At 43.0% G+C, this 17,500-nt stretch overlaps 1 protein-coding gene and 1 non-coding gene across 8 annotated transcripts in view; both read left to right on the top strand.

Annotated features, from left to right (window-relative positions):
• LOC135100010 (uncharacterized) overlaps nt 1-17,500 on the top strand; it is a 315,016-nt gene that overhangs the window by 52,254 nt on the left and 245,262 nt on the right. The window lies entirely within an intron of this gene.
• Nucleotides 10,834-10,905, top strand: Trnap-agg (transfer RNA proline (anticodon AGG)). Its single transcript has one exon. It is a non-coding gene; the product is annotated as a tRNA-Pro (tRNA).

Raw genomic sequence — 17,500 nt, forward strand, 5'->3', positions numbered from 1 at the left:
AGTAAATTACATAAAATAAATAAAAGAAAATTGATAAGTAAGATAGATAAATAAATAATAAAAAGCATGGAAATAAATAAATAAAAAAAATATACAACAGTCGGATCGTTAACGTGTGAAATACTCATATACCACGAGTTAATTACGCAGTGATGTAACAGTAATGAAAAATAATAACCTGGTTTGGCACAGCGTTGGTTGGTTAGGTCAGGCAGTGTATTGCAGTAACAGTTCATTTGGTTTGGCAGAGGTAAAGTTGGAGTTTCAGTTTTGGCAACAGCAAATGTTGTCAAGTTTCCTGGATACTGCGGGCTGAGTTTCGTCCCCTGGTAATAACTGTATCAAAGTTTAAGCTCAACTTACTGCTGCTGAGAACTTTGGTGTTCAGAGAAAAGATTGAAGGCTTTATTTGCTACTTGTTACTAAGGCTTATGGGTAACAGATTCAATGATAGTGATGGGAAATTATGACTACTACTACTACTACTACTACTACTACTACTACTACTACTACTACTACTACTACTACTACTACTACTACTACTACTACTACTACTACTACTACTACTACTACTACTATTTTTTCACTTAGAGGAATAAATATAAGTACAGGTTGAGCTAAAAAATTATTTGTCTTCTGTCTTCTATACAAGTACTACATTTTTACGTCCAGTGCTCTACTAATAGAATCGAGGCTGACCTTCTACAGTTAAGCACTTTCTTATCTCATGTTATCGTGCTTGGTACAACTGAGGTTACCTTGGTTTGTTTTCGTTCGTAAGTTTTCTTTTATTCTATTATCTTGGTACTGTTTTTTTTGTTTTTTTTAATCAGTGTCTCAGTTCAGTAATTTCATACAGTCTGCTTGTTATCTCATGGTGATTGTTGATTCTTCATAACAAGGTGGATGACTACTGACCTTAACATTCTTTTTACGTTCAATAAACAAAAAAAAATTTCTCTCTCTCTCTCTCTCTCTCTCTCTCTCTCTCTCTCTCTCTCTCTCTCTCTCTCTCTCTCTCTCTCTCTCTCTCTCTCTCTCTCTCTCTCTCTCTCTCTCTCTCTCTCTCTCTCTCTCTCTCTCTCTCTCTCTCTCTCTCTCTCTCTCTCTCTCTCTCTCTCTCTCTCTCTCTCTCTCTCACTCCTGAAGTTCTCATTTCATTCCACCTCCCACATTTCTCACACCCATCCTCCTTCACCCTCAGCTCAGGTTCTTACTCTTGCATCTATATTTATATCCTCTACAATCATACCTGTCTTTACTCTGTCAACCATTAACCCTTTAGGTCCATTTACACCCACATCCACACTTTCCACGTATTGCCACGACCAGCTTTCCCAGTCTTCCTTAATTGTTCAGCCATCCATTGACTTTTACTCGCTTTACTCAACTCCCAGACAACCTAACTTCTCGCCACATCATTCCCAGTCCCAACGCCTCGCCGCCCTTGCACTCACCTTAACCTTTCTTTCGTTTACTTCAGGCTTAGATAGTATTTCCCATATGTCATCAGCCTTGCCGTAATCTAACCCAAGACCTATTTTCTTATACCCAAACCCTCGTTCCCCCCTACTTGCTATTTACTTGAGTTCCCAGCCTCACCCTAATTTCCTCCTTACAGCTGCTAGTCCCCCAAGATCCTAGTCCTAGTGGCTGATCCTAACTTCTCAGCCTCGAGTTTATCATCATGTCCTCTTAGTCCATCTTATGCCTCCCACAAATCCTGAGTCATCTTAACCTCCCGTCCTCTCTATGTGAAGTTCCATGGTGAAGCCCAGTGCCTCTCATGCCCTCAAACACATCCTAATCCCCGTTGCTCCATCTGTAACCTTTATTCACTCTCATGCCCTCAGTTTCACTCTAACCTCCCTCTCTCCACCTTCCTGTTACTTCCAACTCCCACGGTAACCTCCAACACCTCACATGCCCTCTCACCCTAACCCTCTTCTCTCCACCACCCTTTTCCCTCAACTCCAACGCCTCCCATGCCCCCAGTCCTTCCCTTACTCCGCTCCGCCAGCCTCGCCCCCCCGGTGTCCCACGGTATCCCGGGTCCCTGTGCCTATTAACCAAGTCTAGAAATAATTGGAGCGTGTTGTCTTTCCCTTTAGAACCTCCATCCCTTTGGCCGACCCTCTGCCCTATCTCCCTCCTCATCTCTTCCTCCTTCTCCTCCCCCTCCATTCCTCGTCCTCGATTTCCCCTCTCTCTCTCTCTCTCTCTCTCTCTCTCTCTCTCTCTCTCTCTCTCTCTCTCTCTCTCTCTCTCTCTCTCTCTCTCTCTCTCTCTCTCTCTCTCTCTCTCTCTCTCTCTCTCTCTCTCTCTCTCTCTATAACCGCCTACTACTGTCTCCATCTTTTCCCTCCCTCCCTCTCTCCCTCCTCTTCTCATTCCAACTCTCCATCTCTCCCTCCCTCTTCTACTTATCTCCCTCTCACCATTCTCCTTGTTTTTTGTTTTTTTTGTGTGTTTTTTTTACGTTTATTTGTCATGGTTAATTGTGTGTGTGTGTGTATGTGTGTGTGTGTGTGTGTGTGTGTTTCTTTCATTAATTTCTAGTGTAACAGTGTTTCTCTTCGTCTTTTTCCTTGCTACGAGGCATCTTTCTTTTTATTCATCGTAAGTTTGTCAGTATTCGTAAACTATAACTTTCTTTTTATCATCTTGTGGTTTCTTTTTCTTTCCTCTCTTCTCTCGTCTCATATCCTCCATCAACCCCAAGTCTTTTTATTTCTCTCTTCCTTTTCTCCCCTTTTCTCCTATTTCTCTTCCTGCCCGGCTACTTATTTTTTCTCTCCCCCCTCTTACGCGGCATTAACCTCTCGGTCCTCAGCCCCGTCCAATATTTTTCACACACCAACTTCTTGTTTAGCCTTCCGCCGTGCCCCCAGGACCCATCTTTTCTTTCCCCAGTCCAGCACCTCCGCCGTGTCCTTTCTCTTTTCTTTTTTTCTTTCCTTGCTCTTTTCCTTGTTTTTTTTTTCATTTTTTTCACAGTTTTTCTTCTTCTCTGTCCCTGTGTGTGTGTGTGTGTGTGTGTGTGTGTGTGTGTGTGTGTGTGTGTGTGTGTGTGTGTGTGTGTGTGTGTGTGTGTGTGTGTGTTTCGTTCTTTTCCTTTCTCTCTCTCTCTCTCTCTCTCTCTCTCTCTCTCTCTCTCTCTCTCTCTCTCTCTCTCTCTCTCTCTCTCTCTCTCTCTCTCTCTCTCTCTCTCCGTTCTGTATCCTTTTCTCTGTTCCGCTTTCTTTCTGCTTTTCTCTTTTCTATTCATTTGTTTCTTTTCTTATGTTTTCTCTCTTTCTCGTTTTTTTTATTATTCCTTTACTCACACCCTCCCTTATCCTCTCCTCTTTCTTTTCTTCCTTGTTCTTCGTTAAGTTCTCCTAACACACACACACACACACACACACACACACACACACACACACACACACACACACACACACACACACACACACACACACACACACACACACACACACACACACACACACACACACACACACACACACACGGGATCTCTCATTATCATGCTTCTGTTCTTTCTTCCTTTTCTTCTTTTCTTTTCCCTTTCTCTTCACCTCTTACATTGTTGTCTGTCTGTCTGTCTGTCTGTCTGTCTGTCTGTCTTTTTTTGTCTGGTTTAGTCTGGTCTAGTTTTATTTCTTTTATCTGTCTGTCTGTCTGTCTGTCTGTCTGTTTGTCTGTCTGTCAGTCTGTCTGTCTATCTGTCTTTCTTTCTGTCTCTGTGTCTGTCTGTGTCTATCTATCTGTCTGTCTGTCTGTTTGTCTTTGTATTCCTTCTTTCTTTCTGTCTGTCTGTCTGCCTGTCTGTCTGATATGCTCTCTCTCTCTCTCTCTCTCTCTCTCTCTCTCTCTCTCTCTCTCTCTCTCTCTCTCTCTCTCTCTCTCTCTCTCTCTCTCTCTCTCTCTCTCTCTCTCTCTCTCTCTCTTGCATTTTTCTCTTCAAAGTCTAGGAATAGCATAATCCAATATAAACTGAAAAAAATCTATTTAATTTGATATAAAACATAAATATCTGCTTAATCTTAAATAAACCTACATATATGTACATATATAAAGTCGTAATAGTCAGAGTAGTGGGTGAATGGAATTGACTCGGTAATCAAGTTGTTAGTGTCGAGTCAGAGGGGAGTTTTGAAAGAAGGTTGCGTAAATTTATAGACGAGGATGATATGTAGTAAAAATAGGAAGGTGTGTTTTATAGAGCGACTGCCACGTGTATGTACGTATGTAGGTCTGACGGCTTTTCTACAGCTTCTCTTATTTTCTTATGTTCCTATTGTGAGATTTAAGTTTGTGTTGTCTTAGTAGCACAAGATCTTCAATGCCATCCTGTTTTCTTACCTGTTTTTAGTTGACCTTTAAACTTACGGATGTTATGCTGTCGCGCCACTTCTGCCTCCATCAAACACTGGATGTCAATACGTCAATGTTGCTATTCTAAGACGCCGGATAAATTCCTTCACGTCCCTTTTTAGACATGGTTCTTTAGGCTTGTTTTATATTCATACCTTCTTTTGTGTGTGTGTGTGTGTGTGTGTGTGTGTGTGTGTGTGTGTGTGTGTGTGTGTGTGTGTGTGTGTGTGTGTGTGTGTGTGTGTGTGTGTGTGTGTGTGTGTGTGTGTGTGTGTCTCCCTCTGTCAGTAAATCTATCTCTCTCTGTCTGTCTTTCTTTCTGTCTGTCTGTCAGCCTGCCTACTTCTCCCCCATTCTTTGAGGATCTCTTGGGTTTCATAAGATTTGGTGATCACCTTTATTGTGGATGATGACAGGCATTCCACTGGATCCCCTCATATCACGTACGTTCGTCCCGAGAAGGAGAAAGGAGGGTGAGAGTTGGCGATGACTGTGAGGAAGCCTAATTACCCTTAAATGAAGTGAAGGAGAAGAGTACTGTGGGAACTGAGAGTGCTGCGTCAGGGGAGCCTTTGAAAATACGATGAAAGTTGATGGATGTTAGAGATTTAAGGCTATAATGACATGGTTTAAGAGAGAGAGAGAGAGAGAGAGAGAGAGAGAGAGAGAGAGAGAGAGAGAGAGAGAGAGAGAGAGAGAGAGAGAGAGAGAGAGAGAGAGAGAGAGATTGTGGCAGGCTCACAAACTTAACAAACGGATATGTCTATCAATAGTATTCAATATAAATCTGAGAAACTGAACAAGACGAGGTCACCGCGTTGCACAATAGGTCAGCATTGTCGTGGAAGAGACCTAATTATAGTCTCTAAGGAATGTTGTGTGGAAAATCGTAACACTTATTCAGAAACTCACAAGGGTTGTTCTTCCCTGCAGATTGTGAGTGAAAGAGAAAATGTTTACTTGATAACATGACCCTAAATCTTGAAAAATGTGCAGGATTAGTCCCAAGAAAATATGCTGTGCCAAAAACTAACTTATGTTGACTCGAGAGTGAAGTAAGACAGAACGCAAGCTTTAATTAACAATATGGTGTGGAATTAAAAGGATCAGTGAGCGAGTGTTACATGAGCATTATGTACTTGAGTGGTGCGTGCTTGGCATTGGGGACTGCGGTAAAGAATGCTACGTAGGAGAAAGATTGTACGTTTAAGGAAAGGTTAAATATATAGTACTGTTTGGGAGGAGGAGGATGTGAAGGTTAGCTTTGACAGGTGAGGACATTACCTGTACCTTGCGTGGCGGAGTGACTGGGTGAGGTTAGGGGAGTTTTTGTTTTGCTGTGTGGTCATAGAGGCTGACGACAATGAAGACGACGATGATGATGATGGTGATGATGATGATGATGATGATGATGATGATGATGATGATGATGATGATGAGGAGGAGGAGGAGGAGGGTTTGTAGAAGATTTGACATCTTTAGCGTAGGAAATAGAGGCGATTGATAAATATAGTGCTGAAAAAAATAAATAAATAAATAAAAACAGAGAAATGGCATTTTTAAAACCTTCTTCTGTCTTTACTTAAAACTTATAAGACATCAGCCTATTAGATTCTTCCAGCCTTCTATGTTCACTATCGTTATCAGCTGGCCGACTGTTTCAGGCCAAACTGGTGAAATAGATCTCATTTGCCGAACTAGTTGACTATAATAACAGTACCAATTAATATCAAGTATTAGTGAGCTGTAGAGGATTCAGAATGGTGGGCGTTGCAACAAGAATAGTGAAAATGGCACATAATCTATAAATAAGTAATAATAAGACCCGTTTGACATTGGAAACATTCTTTAAATATAATTATACTGATGACGAAGGCAAGAGTTAGTCCAAGGCAAGGTGCGTGTGCGGGTGTGTGTGTTGAAACTACTAAGAAAGAAAAACTCGTTAAGATACACAAGTGATAGAGAAGTAAAGGTGTCGCTGGAAGGTGAACACGCTCTCCTTTGAACATTAACATAACCATTAACAAATGCATCAGAAGTAAATGGAAAGTACGCGCCTGATTGCAAGACTTGACCATTGGAAGCAACATTATGCTGTCGCGCCATTTAGCTTATTGGGATGATCGCATGAAAGTTTAATGAATAGATTTTTTTTTTTTTCTGCTCCACAAGTGGCTTTTACAGCTATCAGGCGTGGTCTGCGGGGAGAGAGAGAGAGAGAGAGAGAGAGAGAGAGAGAGAGAGAGAGAGAGAGAGAGAGAGAGAGAGAGAGAGAGAGAGATGGGAAAGATGCGGAGAAAATGGATGGCAAAATTAATATAAATGTCAGTTTTTAACAATTATTTTCTCTTCCTTAGCTCGTTTAGGAATTTTTTTTATACGTAAATGGAAATTAATAAATAAATTAATGGAAGTAAAATACAAAGAAAGGAATGAAAACTCTGAGGAATGGCGAGAGAGAGAGAGAGAGAGAGAGAGAGAGAGAGAGAGAGAGAGAGAGAGAGAGAGAGAGAGAGAGAGAGAGATTGATTCAGATGGTCAACTCTCGTACGATGTCCTCAATACCACACTGTTCCCAATCATATCCTCAGTGCCCCATCACGCCACAGGACGTACCCAAACTGTACAGTCACGGCCAGAAGTCAAGAAACACAGATCCTCCCGCTGTGTGTATTGCTTTTCCCTCAACCTTAACTGATCTGCTATAAAAGTATATCAGTTGTCAAGTTTTTTTTATCATTTTATTATTTTTCTTTTTCAGTAAACTTATATCATGAAAGAAGAAACAGGCAATTAAATGTTATAAATATTTCATCTTGACTCCAACGTTAATGCTACTTTTCAAAATTGTACCCTGAAAATTGCACATAACCACAATTCATTAACCTTGAGGAGAGGAGAAGCCGTTGCAATTAAAGAAGATTATTATCAGCGAATGGGAGAACTTGAGATTGAGGGAAGAAGCAAGGCACAGTGTAAGTGAGTGCAGAGGATTACTAGACCTGTAACCCAAACTGCGCCCGATGAGTCAGGTATGAGCAAGGCTAATCCCAATAATTACCTGCCGCTGCACCTGGAATCCTCGCGTCCTCCCTGCTGCTGCACCCTAAACACACCTGAAGTAATGGAGACGTATAGACCACCTGTGCCGTACTTAGCATCTTGTTCTCTACATAGCAGCTGATTGCCTGTAATGGACGCGAAGCTTTGATGAGGTTAGAGAGTAATTGAAGTAGGTTAGGTTTGGTTTGGTTAGGTTAGGTTTGGTTAGGTTAGGTTAGGTTAGGTTAGGTTAGGTTAGGTTGAGTTTAAGTTAAGTTTGGTTAGGTTAGGTTTGGTTTGGTTAGGTTAGGTTAGGTTTGGTTAGGTTAGGTTGGGTTTAGGTTAAGTTTAGTTTGTTTAGGTTATGTTATGTTATATTAGGTTATGTTACATTACCTTTGGTTATCTTATGTACTGTACTACATGGAGTTTCCAGTTACAGGGCGATGAGGTTTGGTTTGGTTAGGTTAGGTTAGGTTAAGTTAGGTTGAGTTTAAGTTAAGTTTGGTTTGATTAGGTTAAGTTATATTAGTTTATGTTAGATTATCTTAGGTTAAGTTAGATTATCTTATGTACTGTACTACATAGAGTTTCCAGTTACAGAGCGATGGGGTTTCATAGTAGAGGGAATTGAGGTGTTCTATAAATATAAAGCCAAGTATATGGGATTTGGTATGGGAGAGGGTATCATAGGTCATGGGCAAGTTATGTGATCTTCTAGTATGCATCAGGTGCGTGGGGTATCCTAGTATTGGTCAGGTGCATGGGACGTAATATGCTTGTATGGTTAAGATTATGGGGTCTCCTGCCATAGGACATATGTGTGGGTCTCTCCTAGTGTGTTCAGATTAGTTTGAACACCAGAAATTGTCTTGTATTTCATATCAATAAATTTTTTTTTTTTTTTGTTAGTTAAGGTGATTAACTAGATTTACTTGGGGGAGCGTAAATAATTAATTAACATGTCGCTAGTTTTGATGGAAAGCTTAATTCATATTCATTAATGTTTAGGTGTATAAATAGACATTTCTTTTTGGTCGGAAGTCAATAAGAAAAAAAGGAAAATACCTGAAAGAAACACACGTAGGAAATATAGTGCGAGGTTAAAATGCAACACACACACACACACACACACACACACACACACACACACACACACACACACACACACACACACACACACACACACACACACACACACACACACACACACACACACACACACACACACACACACACACACACACACACACACACACACACACACTACTATTATCACAAGCGAGTAGATTTCCCCAGCCACAAAATTAATTCAAGACTGAACGATGATAACTCACGGCACTTGGTCTCGGTAGAAAAGAAGAGGAAGAAAAAGGAGGAGGAGGAGGAGGAAGAGGAGGAGGAGGAGGAGGAGGAGGAGGAGGAGGAGGAGGAGGAGAAGGAGGAGGAGGAGGAAGAGGAGGATGAGAAAAAAAAGGTATACACAACTAGAAATCCTACACACACACACACACACACACACACACACACACACACACACACACACACACACACACACACACACACACACACACACACACACACACAGGTAGTCGTTTAATTGGGAACTTTTACCGTGCTATACTCGCTTTAATTACTGTGTTATTTCCGGGTCAGATATACCGTGTTTGCCCCGCGAGCCTCGGTTACTTAATTGGGTAACCAGAAAACTAGCGGTGGCGGCCTCCTCCTCCTCCTCCTCCTCCTCCTCCTCCTCCTCCTCCTCCTCCTCCTCCTCCTCCTCCTCCTCTACGCCTTTCTCCTTCCTTTTCTCTCTCCTTTCCTCCCCTTTATGTACGTCCCAGGTAACTTACTATTGCAGGTGAGGTGAACGAACGGACAGGTGAGAAAGGGGTCGAGGAATTACCTGTGTGTGTGTGTGTGTGTGTGTGTGTGTGTGTGTGTGTGTGTGTGTGTGTGTGTGTGTGTGTGTGTGTGTGTGTGTGTGTGTTGCATTTTAACATCATATATTTTTTTTCCCTTTTTCCCTTTTTCTTTTATTGGTTTCTGGTATTTGTTTTAGTCAGTGTTTCGCCCCCCCCCCCCTCTCTCTCTCTCTCTCTCTCTCTCTCTCTCTCTCTCTCTCTCTCTCTCTCTCTCTCTCTCTCTCTCTCTCTCTCTCTCTCTCTCTCTCTCTCTCTCTCTCTCTCTTTCAATAAAAATTCATCGCCTCTTTCATACATCTGTTAAAAGAAAGAAAAAGTAAAACCGAAAAAAAAAAAGATTCCAACTTATTTACATGCAAGAACACGCACTTTTTTTTTTCGTGTATGTGTGCGTGTTTGTGCGTGGCGGTAATGCAGCTGTGATTGTTGGCTCAAATCGGCGGCGTGGTGAGGCTTGAAGGGCGTCCTGGGTAGTGAAGCAGCAGCAGGCGATGATGAGACGCTGAGAGAGGCACAGGGAAAAGGATGGAGGGGAGGGAGAGAAGGGAGGGAGTGGAGGAGAGAGAGAGAGAAATCCTTACCATGGTTATTGATGGAATGGTAATAGTTGATAATGGTGAGGTGGTGTTGGTGGTGTTTGTGGTCATGGTGTTGTCAGGGTCTTGCCGTCAGTGTGTTCGTGTGATGTTACTTAGCTACCTTTGCTCACTTCTCTCTTTGTCTGTCATTGCCATGCTGAATTATACAAGTTAGAGCGAGTGAAAGAATGGTAAACAGTGCGGGAGGGAGGGAAGGAGAGGAGGGAAAGAAGTAAACCAGAGAGAGAGAGAGAGAGAGAGAGAGAGAGAGAGAGAGAGAGAGAGAGAGAGAGAGAGAGAGAGAGTACAGGGATGGAAATAAAAATTGAGATGAATAAATACGCTTGAGAGAGAGAGAGTTAGGGTGGTACTGTCACTTTTTTTTCTTATTCCTGTTTTGATATTTTGCCGCTGCTGGCTTCGGGCACTGGGTGTTGGTGAGCGGCACACGCTGTGTTTGACTCATATATTTCTGGTCCCTCTTGAGTCAGAAATATTTGTTTTTTTATTTTCATCTGTACATGCCACGCGCGTCGCTCAAATAGATAAGGGGCGGGGAGGAAAGGCGGTGGTTGTGGACGGGAGGAACAAATAGTGGTTGTAATGGTTTAAATCACTCTCGTTCCGCCGTTTTAGTTTATTAAAGTAAGATGTACATAAGGTTCTTTAGGTCTAGAATCAAACAAAATTAGGAAAGTTTCAGTGTCGATGGCTGCAAACAAAAATTGTTTTTAGAATAAACTAAGCATATTAGAAAAACGTTCTGAAAAGTCGTAAGTTACTTATTTACCTACATACCTCATTATTTACTAATGCACCATAACGCAGATCAATTTAGGGTAACATAACACACCTGACATAACTGTTTATTTATCTAATAGCTGTCTACATAACTTAAACTTGTCACCGGCCTGATGGTCTAGGGGTATGATTCTCGCTTAGGGTGCGAGAGGTCCCGGGTTCAAATCCCGGTCAGGCCCATGAGTTGCATATTTTTTCCCTAGAGAACACCATGCAGGGATGCCACACCACCCCTCCACATCCGCATCGTGCCAACACTTAATCCGCAATATACATTTTAACACCTGTAGATGACACACATGGCTTGGAGGTAACGGTCCACCAGTACCTGTTCTTGATCAGTGGCGGGACGTGGATCGCCAAGGACCCTGACAGTTATATAAGCACCGTCGGGATGTGAGGTGCTACGGGTCACTGTTGCATGGGGTAATTAGTGTGCCGTGAGTGAAAGTACACTGACTCAATGGACTAAACAGACCCGAGGCATGATGGACCACCACCTCCCGTGAAAGCACCACGCAGGGCTGCCGCTTCACCCATCACATCCTCTACATCTTGCACACATTACACTATTATTCCCTGGGTCCTCCTTAATTACAAGTGTTATTTAGATTACTGGTATTTCACTGTGGTGTTTCCTTGTGCTTCGCGGTCGTCTTATTCGTTGTAATAAGAGTGGCGACCTCAGACTCATTTGTACGAGTATGTACTTCGTATATGTGTTGTGTTTGCCTACTTTTTATTATTACGTGATTAAGCAATAAGAATTAACACAATAACACCACACACCAAGATCAAATAAAATAAGACAATACACTCCTCATTATGTTAAGAGTATCATTTTTTTTTTACTTTGTTTCTTTTACCGCCTTTGGCTGGAGGGATGAGAGTATGGGGAGGAGCTTTCCGCTGTCTTGCTCCTGTTTTACTAGCAATGTAACACAGTGTAATCGAGCAGCCCAGGACTGAATTATTGTTCTTTTTTTATCCCTTGTAATCCTTTGTAATACCTTTCCAGTATCCAGCTTTCTGTATGGTGCTTATGCAATGGCGAAAAAATAGTTTTTTTTATTCTTCTTTTAGACTGAGGTAGGGATAATTGTGTTCTTTAGTTTACTGTTCATAGAATGTATTTTTTTTTAATATACTAGTGTTAGTATTCATGTATCAATGTGTTACGTTTATGTCAATTTATAATATTTATGCCTCGACCTATGTATGTAGTATATATTAGTTGCTTGGGTCAGAGAGAGAGAGAGAGAGAGAGAGAGAGAGAGAGAGAGAGAGAGAGAGAGAGAGAGAGAGAGAGAGAGAGAGAGAGAGAGAGAGAGAGAGAGAGAGATTTTCCACTTCGGTAGTCGGTGTCAAATGATGCAAGTATCGTGTTCGTGGAGGCTTTACTGGGCTGCCCCGGATAACAAATGGGCGTGAAGCAGCGATGGGCGTGTGTGTGTGTGTGTGTGTGTGTGTGTGTGTGTGTGTGTGTGTGTGTGTGTGTTGCGAGGGCGAAGTATTAACGGTATAAAGGTGAAGAGAAAAGAAATTCGAATAATGTTACTGGTATTATGTTCTTTATTTCTATTTTCATATTCATTTTCTTTTATAGGATACGTAAAGGAAGGAAGATGTGCACTGGTGTGGAGAGAGAGAGAGAGAGAGAGAGAGAGAGAGAGAGAGAGAGAGAGAGAGAGAGAGAGAGAGAGAGAGAGAGAGAGAATGGGAAACTAATCTATGAAAAAAATCACTATGAATAAAAAGAAAAGTAAAAAAAAAAAAAAAAGTGAGAGAAAAAGAGGGAAAAAAAAAAAATCTCCACTCTGCAGCAAGCTGTGAAACATCAGGGTGGATCCTCCTCGTAAACGGATTTATTTTTAAGGCTATTAAATTCCGGCTTTACCGACATGGAGCAGAGGAGTCTCGTCCTTCCCCGCCCGGAGGACTAACGCCGTCCTCCCCCGCCCGCGCCGCCTCATAAACGCCCAAGGTGAGGTGATTCCGCTCTGACCGATTTTCCCCGCGAGAGACTTTCATGAAACAAATTTACCCCGGGCTCTGGTTTCCCTTCCCCGCCCAGGCCCCGGCAAAGACCCCCACCATCCCTCAGCCTTCCCCCGCCCTGCTCCGCCATTCCCGTCCCTGCCAGTTTTGTGCCCTTGTTAACTTCGCCCCGCCCTTCCTAGCCTAGGTCTTCCCTATCGTGCCCTCGCCCAGCCTGCCTCTACGCCAGCCTCGCCCAGCACCGTTCCTGTACCATCCCTGCCAGCTCTCTCCTTTCTATCTTGCTCCCGCCTTGTCCTGCCCTTGATGACCACGCCTGTGCAACCCTGCCACGCCCAGCCTGTCCTCCCTCACCCCTTCACAAAGCTATTTCATGGTACATTCTTTTCCTTCTTAGATCTTTCATGAATCAAAGTGTCAAGTGCAGCAAGACACCTTTGTATAATAACAGATTCAAATATTATTTCCAAAGCGAGGGTATTGTTGGAAGTGACTTAAACGTGAAAATATCCACTTCCTGAAATCGCTAGATAATTACTAGCTTACCTCTCTCCGCTCGCCTGGCTACAGCCGGCGCGGCCTCAGTGCACACTGCCGCTGCAGTTGAAGCAAAGGTAATTTAAATATTTATAAAGCCTTTTGCAGCACTTTTTTCAGGGGATGAAATATCGTGTTTACTCGGAGGGTGTTCTCGGCACAGTGACTGAACCGACGAGTGGGGCGAACCTTCTCAGAAGGGGAAGAGAGGGAATGAGGTGGAGAAGGGAGGGAAGCGATGAGGAGGAGGGATTGTGGCTGGTGCTGGAGGTGAAGAGATCAATGACTGTGCAAAGGAAATGTTTGAACACAATGGATTTTTTACTGACTCACGGACCAGTGTTATCTTAGTTGTGAAAGATTGAACGTATCTCAACAGCGTACGGTTTAGAAACATTTCCAGTTGCGCATTGCAGAATGGAATTCATTCGAGCTCTTTTTCGGTGTGCAATTTGCATGTGCAAGCAGTGTCCCCCAGGTGGTGGAGGCGACGTGCTGCCGGACCGTCTCACCTAAACAAAGGAATACGGGCATGTATGAAATTGGCATCGGGCTCGTAAATGTACCTTTTTGCTCTGCACGCGGCGTAATTGTTATTGCCTCAGGTATCACGTGTATGAAGTAATCTTCATTTCGTGCAGTGAATTTACACTTAACGTCCATTTACATTCATTTTATACTGGCGAAACTTTTTGGAGTCAAGGTGGCTGCAGCTCCCTCACGGTCCGCCGCGCTGCACGCTCAGCCGCCGCCGCCTCTGCGCCGCGCTACGTTTGCAGCTGTTCCCATTGTTACTGACGCGTCCCCGGCCACTCGGCACGCGGGTGGCGGCGGGAAGCGCTTCGTTAAGTGATAAAGACCTTTTTCCCTTCCTCCTCCTCTCATGCAAGAATATTTATTGCCCGAGATTCGAAACTGTTTGCATATATAAGTTTTTTTAGACATCTTCCACTAGAGAGCTGGCAAGTCAGTAAACCAGAAAAAAAGAAGCAATATTTCATTCCCTCAGCATCCGCTCTTTGTTTGTGTTTGCAAGGGTGGAGGAGGGAGGGAAACACACCGGCAGGAGGCGTGAGGTGACGTCTGTGTAGGCCACGTGGAAAAATGAGCGTCAGGGAGTATCGGCGTCGTGATTCCCTGCGCTGCCCAGTGTTGTGAGGCAGAAGGGAAGTATTGCCTTCACGCCGCCTGGAGTGCTCTTGCCGGGGCCGTGTGACCTAGAGGCCCTTTCTCCGAGCACTCGAGTGGGGGCCGCCAAGCACTCAGGCAGGTGGAGGGGGCGAGACAAAGACAAGCAAGGTGGAGGAGGAGGAAGAGAAGGAAGAGGAGGAAGAGGAGGAGGAGGAGGAGGAGGAGGAGGGACGTGCGATCCCCTTCACTGGCAGGGCGATCTCAGCAGTCTCAGTCATGGAGGTTAATCACTCTTGCTGGACGTTTTAAAGGAGGGTTTATGAAGCGTCATCTGTTGAGTGTGTGTATTGGTCCGCAGTGCATGCCAGGCCGCTGCCAGGGCCGTGATCTGCTGCTTCTCGCTCTATATTCTCTCTCTCTCTCTCTCTCTCTCTCTCTCTCTCTCTCTCTCTCTCTCTCTCTCTCTCTCTCTCTCTCTCTCTCTCTCTCTCTCTCTCTCTCTCGCCGAGATTTATGTAAAGCGCTTGAGGGAGTGAAACAACTTTGTATCGTGTGTGTGTGTGTGTGTGTGTGTGTGTGTGTGTGTGTGTGTGTGTGTGTGTGTGTGTGTGTGTGTGTGTGTGTGCATTCGTCCGTTTATATTTACCTACTTGTATTTGTACAGTACTGAGTCAAGCTCGTAACGTCCTGTGTACTACTACCACATTTTCTTGAGGATTTACGTACCCTGTTTGCACGCACCATTTCCTCGGGTAATGCATTCCACTGATCTATTGCTTTATTTGGAGAACTGGATATTTCTCCTTTTCTCCTCTTCTCTTGTTAAATTTCTTTGTGCCCTCTCAGTATTTTGTATACCTCGTGTGTGTGTGTGTGTGTGTGTATGTGTGTGTGTGTGTGTGAGGTGCAAGAGGCTAATTGATACTCTGGCAATGAAAGAAGGAAAAAAACTCCTTACCCACCTAACACACTCGCACAGACCCGAGGTAACAGTAATAATGGTGGTCGTTGTTTCTACCGTCCCTGCCAAAGGCCACGGACTAATCTTGCTCAATACCCGCTTGATATTAGTCATGGGTGTCCCACTCTGCAATTTTCCTTCATCTGCCTCAAAACGAGCTACGACCCGCCACGCCCTCCACTCGCCAGGGTCACCGAGGGGTCGTGGCCGCCTCCTCTCCTCCTGTCATTTGTCTTGCCTTTATCCCGCCGCACTGGAGTCCTCGAGTACCGCTGCAGGATAAATGGATAATAAAAGTTGATAATGTGGATTGTGGTGATCAGAAGACACAGGAGGAAGCAGAAAACTTTAATTTCTCTAACGTTTATGAGGAAGACTCTGTCGAAACGTTAGAGACAAAGATCTGTTTCATCAACAACAACAACAACAAAATTACTACTACTACTACTACTACTACTACCACTACTACTACTACTACTACTACTACTACTACTACTACTACTATTACTACTACTACTACTACTACTACTACTACTACTACTACTACTACTACTACTACTACTACTACTACTACTACTACTGCTGCTGCTGCTGCTGCTGCTGCTGCTGCTGCTGCTACACTAAATGCATTAATACGAAATGAGGCAATTCGGCTTCATTCCTTGATGTATTTATTGACAAACTGATTACTTATTAGTTTATTAGCAATTTATCGCCAAGCTGATTATTTAATTATCTATTCATTTATTCACACACACACACACACACACACACACACACACACACACACACACACACACACACACACACACACACACACACACACACACACACACACACACACACACACACACACACACACACACACACACACACACACACACACACACACACACACACACACACACACACACACACACACACACACACACACACACACAGAGAGAGAGAGAGAGAGAGAGAGAGAGAGAGAGAGAGAGAGAGAGAGAGAGAGAGAGAGAGAGAGAGAGAGAGAGAGAGAGTTGTGTATCCATTCGTTATATTACTTTTCTTTTTCACTGTTGCAACTTTTTATTTTCTTTAATTTAATTTTTTGTCTCCCTAAATGGCATGTCACCTCCACCATTTTTTTTTTTTTATTTTGTACTTATATATTTCTACCAGTGAAGGATTAACTCATTGCTTCTATTTTTTTTGTCTGCTCCTGTTTCTTTTCACATAATACTTTTTTAAATTTGCTGTACGTTAGTTTTTTTTTGTACGTCTCTCTCTCTCTCTCTCTCTCTCTCTCTCTCTCTCTCTCTCTCTCTCTCTCTCTCTCTCTCTCTCTCTCTCTCTCTCTCTCTCTCTCTTACATTAAATATTCCTTTCCCTATTCTTTTTTTATGCTATGATTCTTTTCTTATTTATCCTTTGCTCTTGTTAGTTATTTTTTCAACATTTTTCCTTTATGGCTTCTTTCACTTTCACTTTTTTTTTTTCATATTTCATATCCATAGGTATTTTTCTCATCTCACTTTCATTCATTTCTCCCTCCTTCCCTTCCATCCTCCTCCTCCTTCTCCTCCTACTGCTTTTCCTTCCTGTCGCGGCAACCCATCTTGTTTAAACGTTAATCTTCCTTATCATCAAATCGCCTAGTTTTTCTTTCTCTTCTTCTTTCTCCTCCTTTTATTCATTACCTCACATAGTTTGTCTTTTTAAATATTTTCTTATGCTTCATGATTTTTCTTTCTTTCTTTTGTCCATTGCGGGATGTACGTCTTTATGATGTCTCTATTTGTTTGCTTATCACAGGCATTTCAACAAACTTTCATAGAGGAAAATAAATTATGTAACCATAATTGTGATGACTCGCCGACAAAACCACTACATCCTCCTGGTTCATTTCCTCCTCCTCCTCCTTCTCCTCCTCCGCCGTTTCCTCTCTTCTCTAAATCTTCCTCAACGATTTTTTTCTCTCTAATTCATCTTTCGTCTTCTTTCTCTGTTTCTTCCTTTTTTTCTGTATTACCTTCTTCGTTTAATTCCTTTGTCGCCTCTTTTTTGTCATTCCTTGTTTGTCACCCTTTCTCTGTATCTCTTTTTCCCTCTTCTCATTTCTCCCCATCCTCTTTTATCCCTTCTTTCTTTCATCTGCCTCTTAC

The sequence above is a fragment of the Scylla paramamosain genome, chromosome 4 (assembly GCF_035594125.1).
Source record: "Scylla paramamosain isolate STU-SP2022 chromosome 4, ASM3559412v1, whole genome shotgun sequence".
NCBI classification, from domain to species: domain Eukaryota; kingdom Metazoa; phylum Arthropoda; class Malacostraca; order Decapoda; family Portunidae; genus Scylla; species Scylla paramamosain.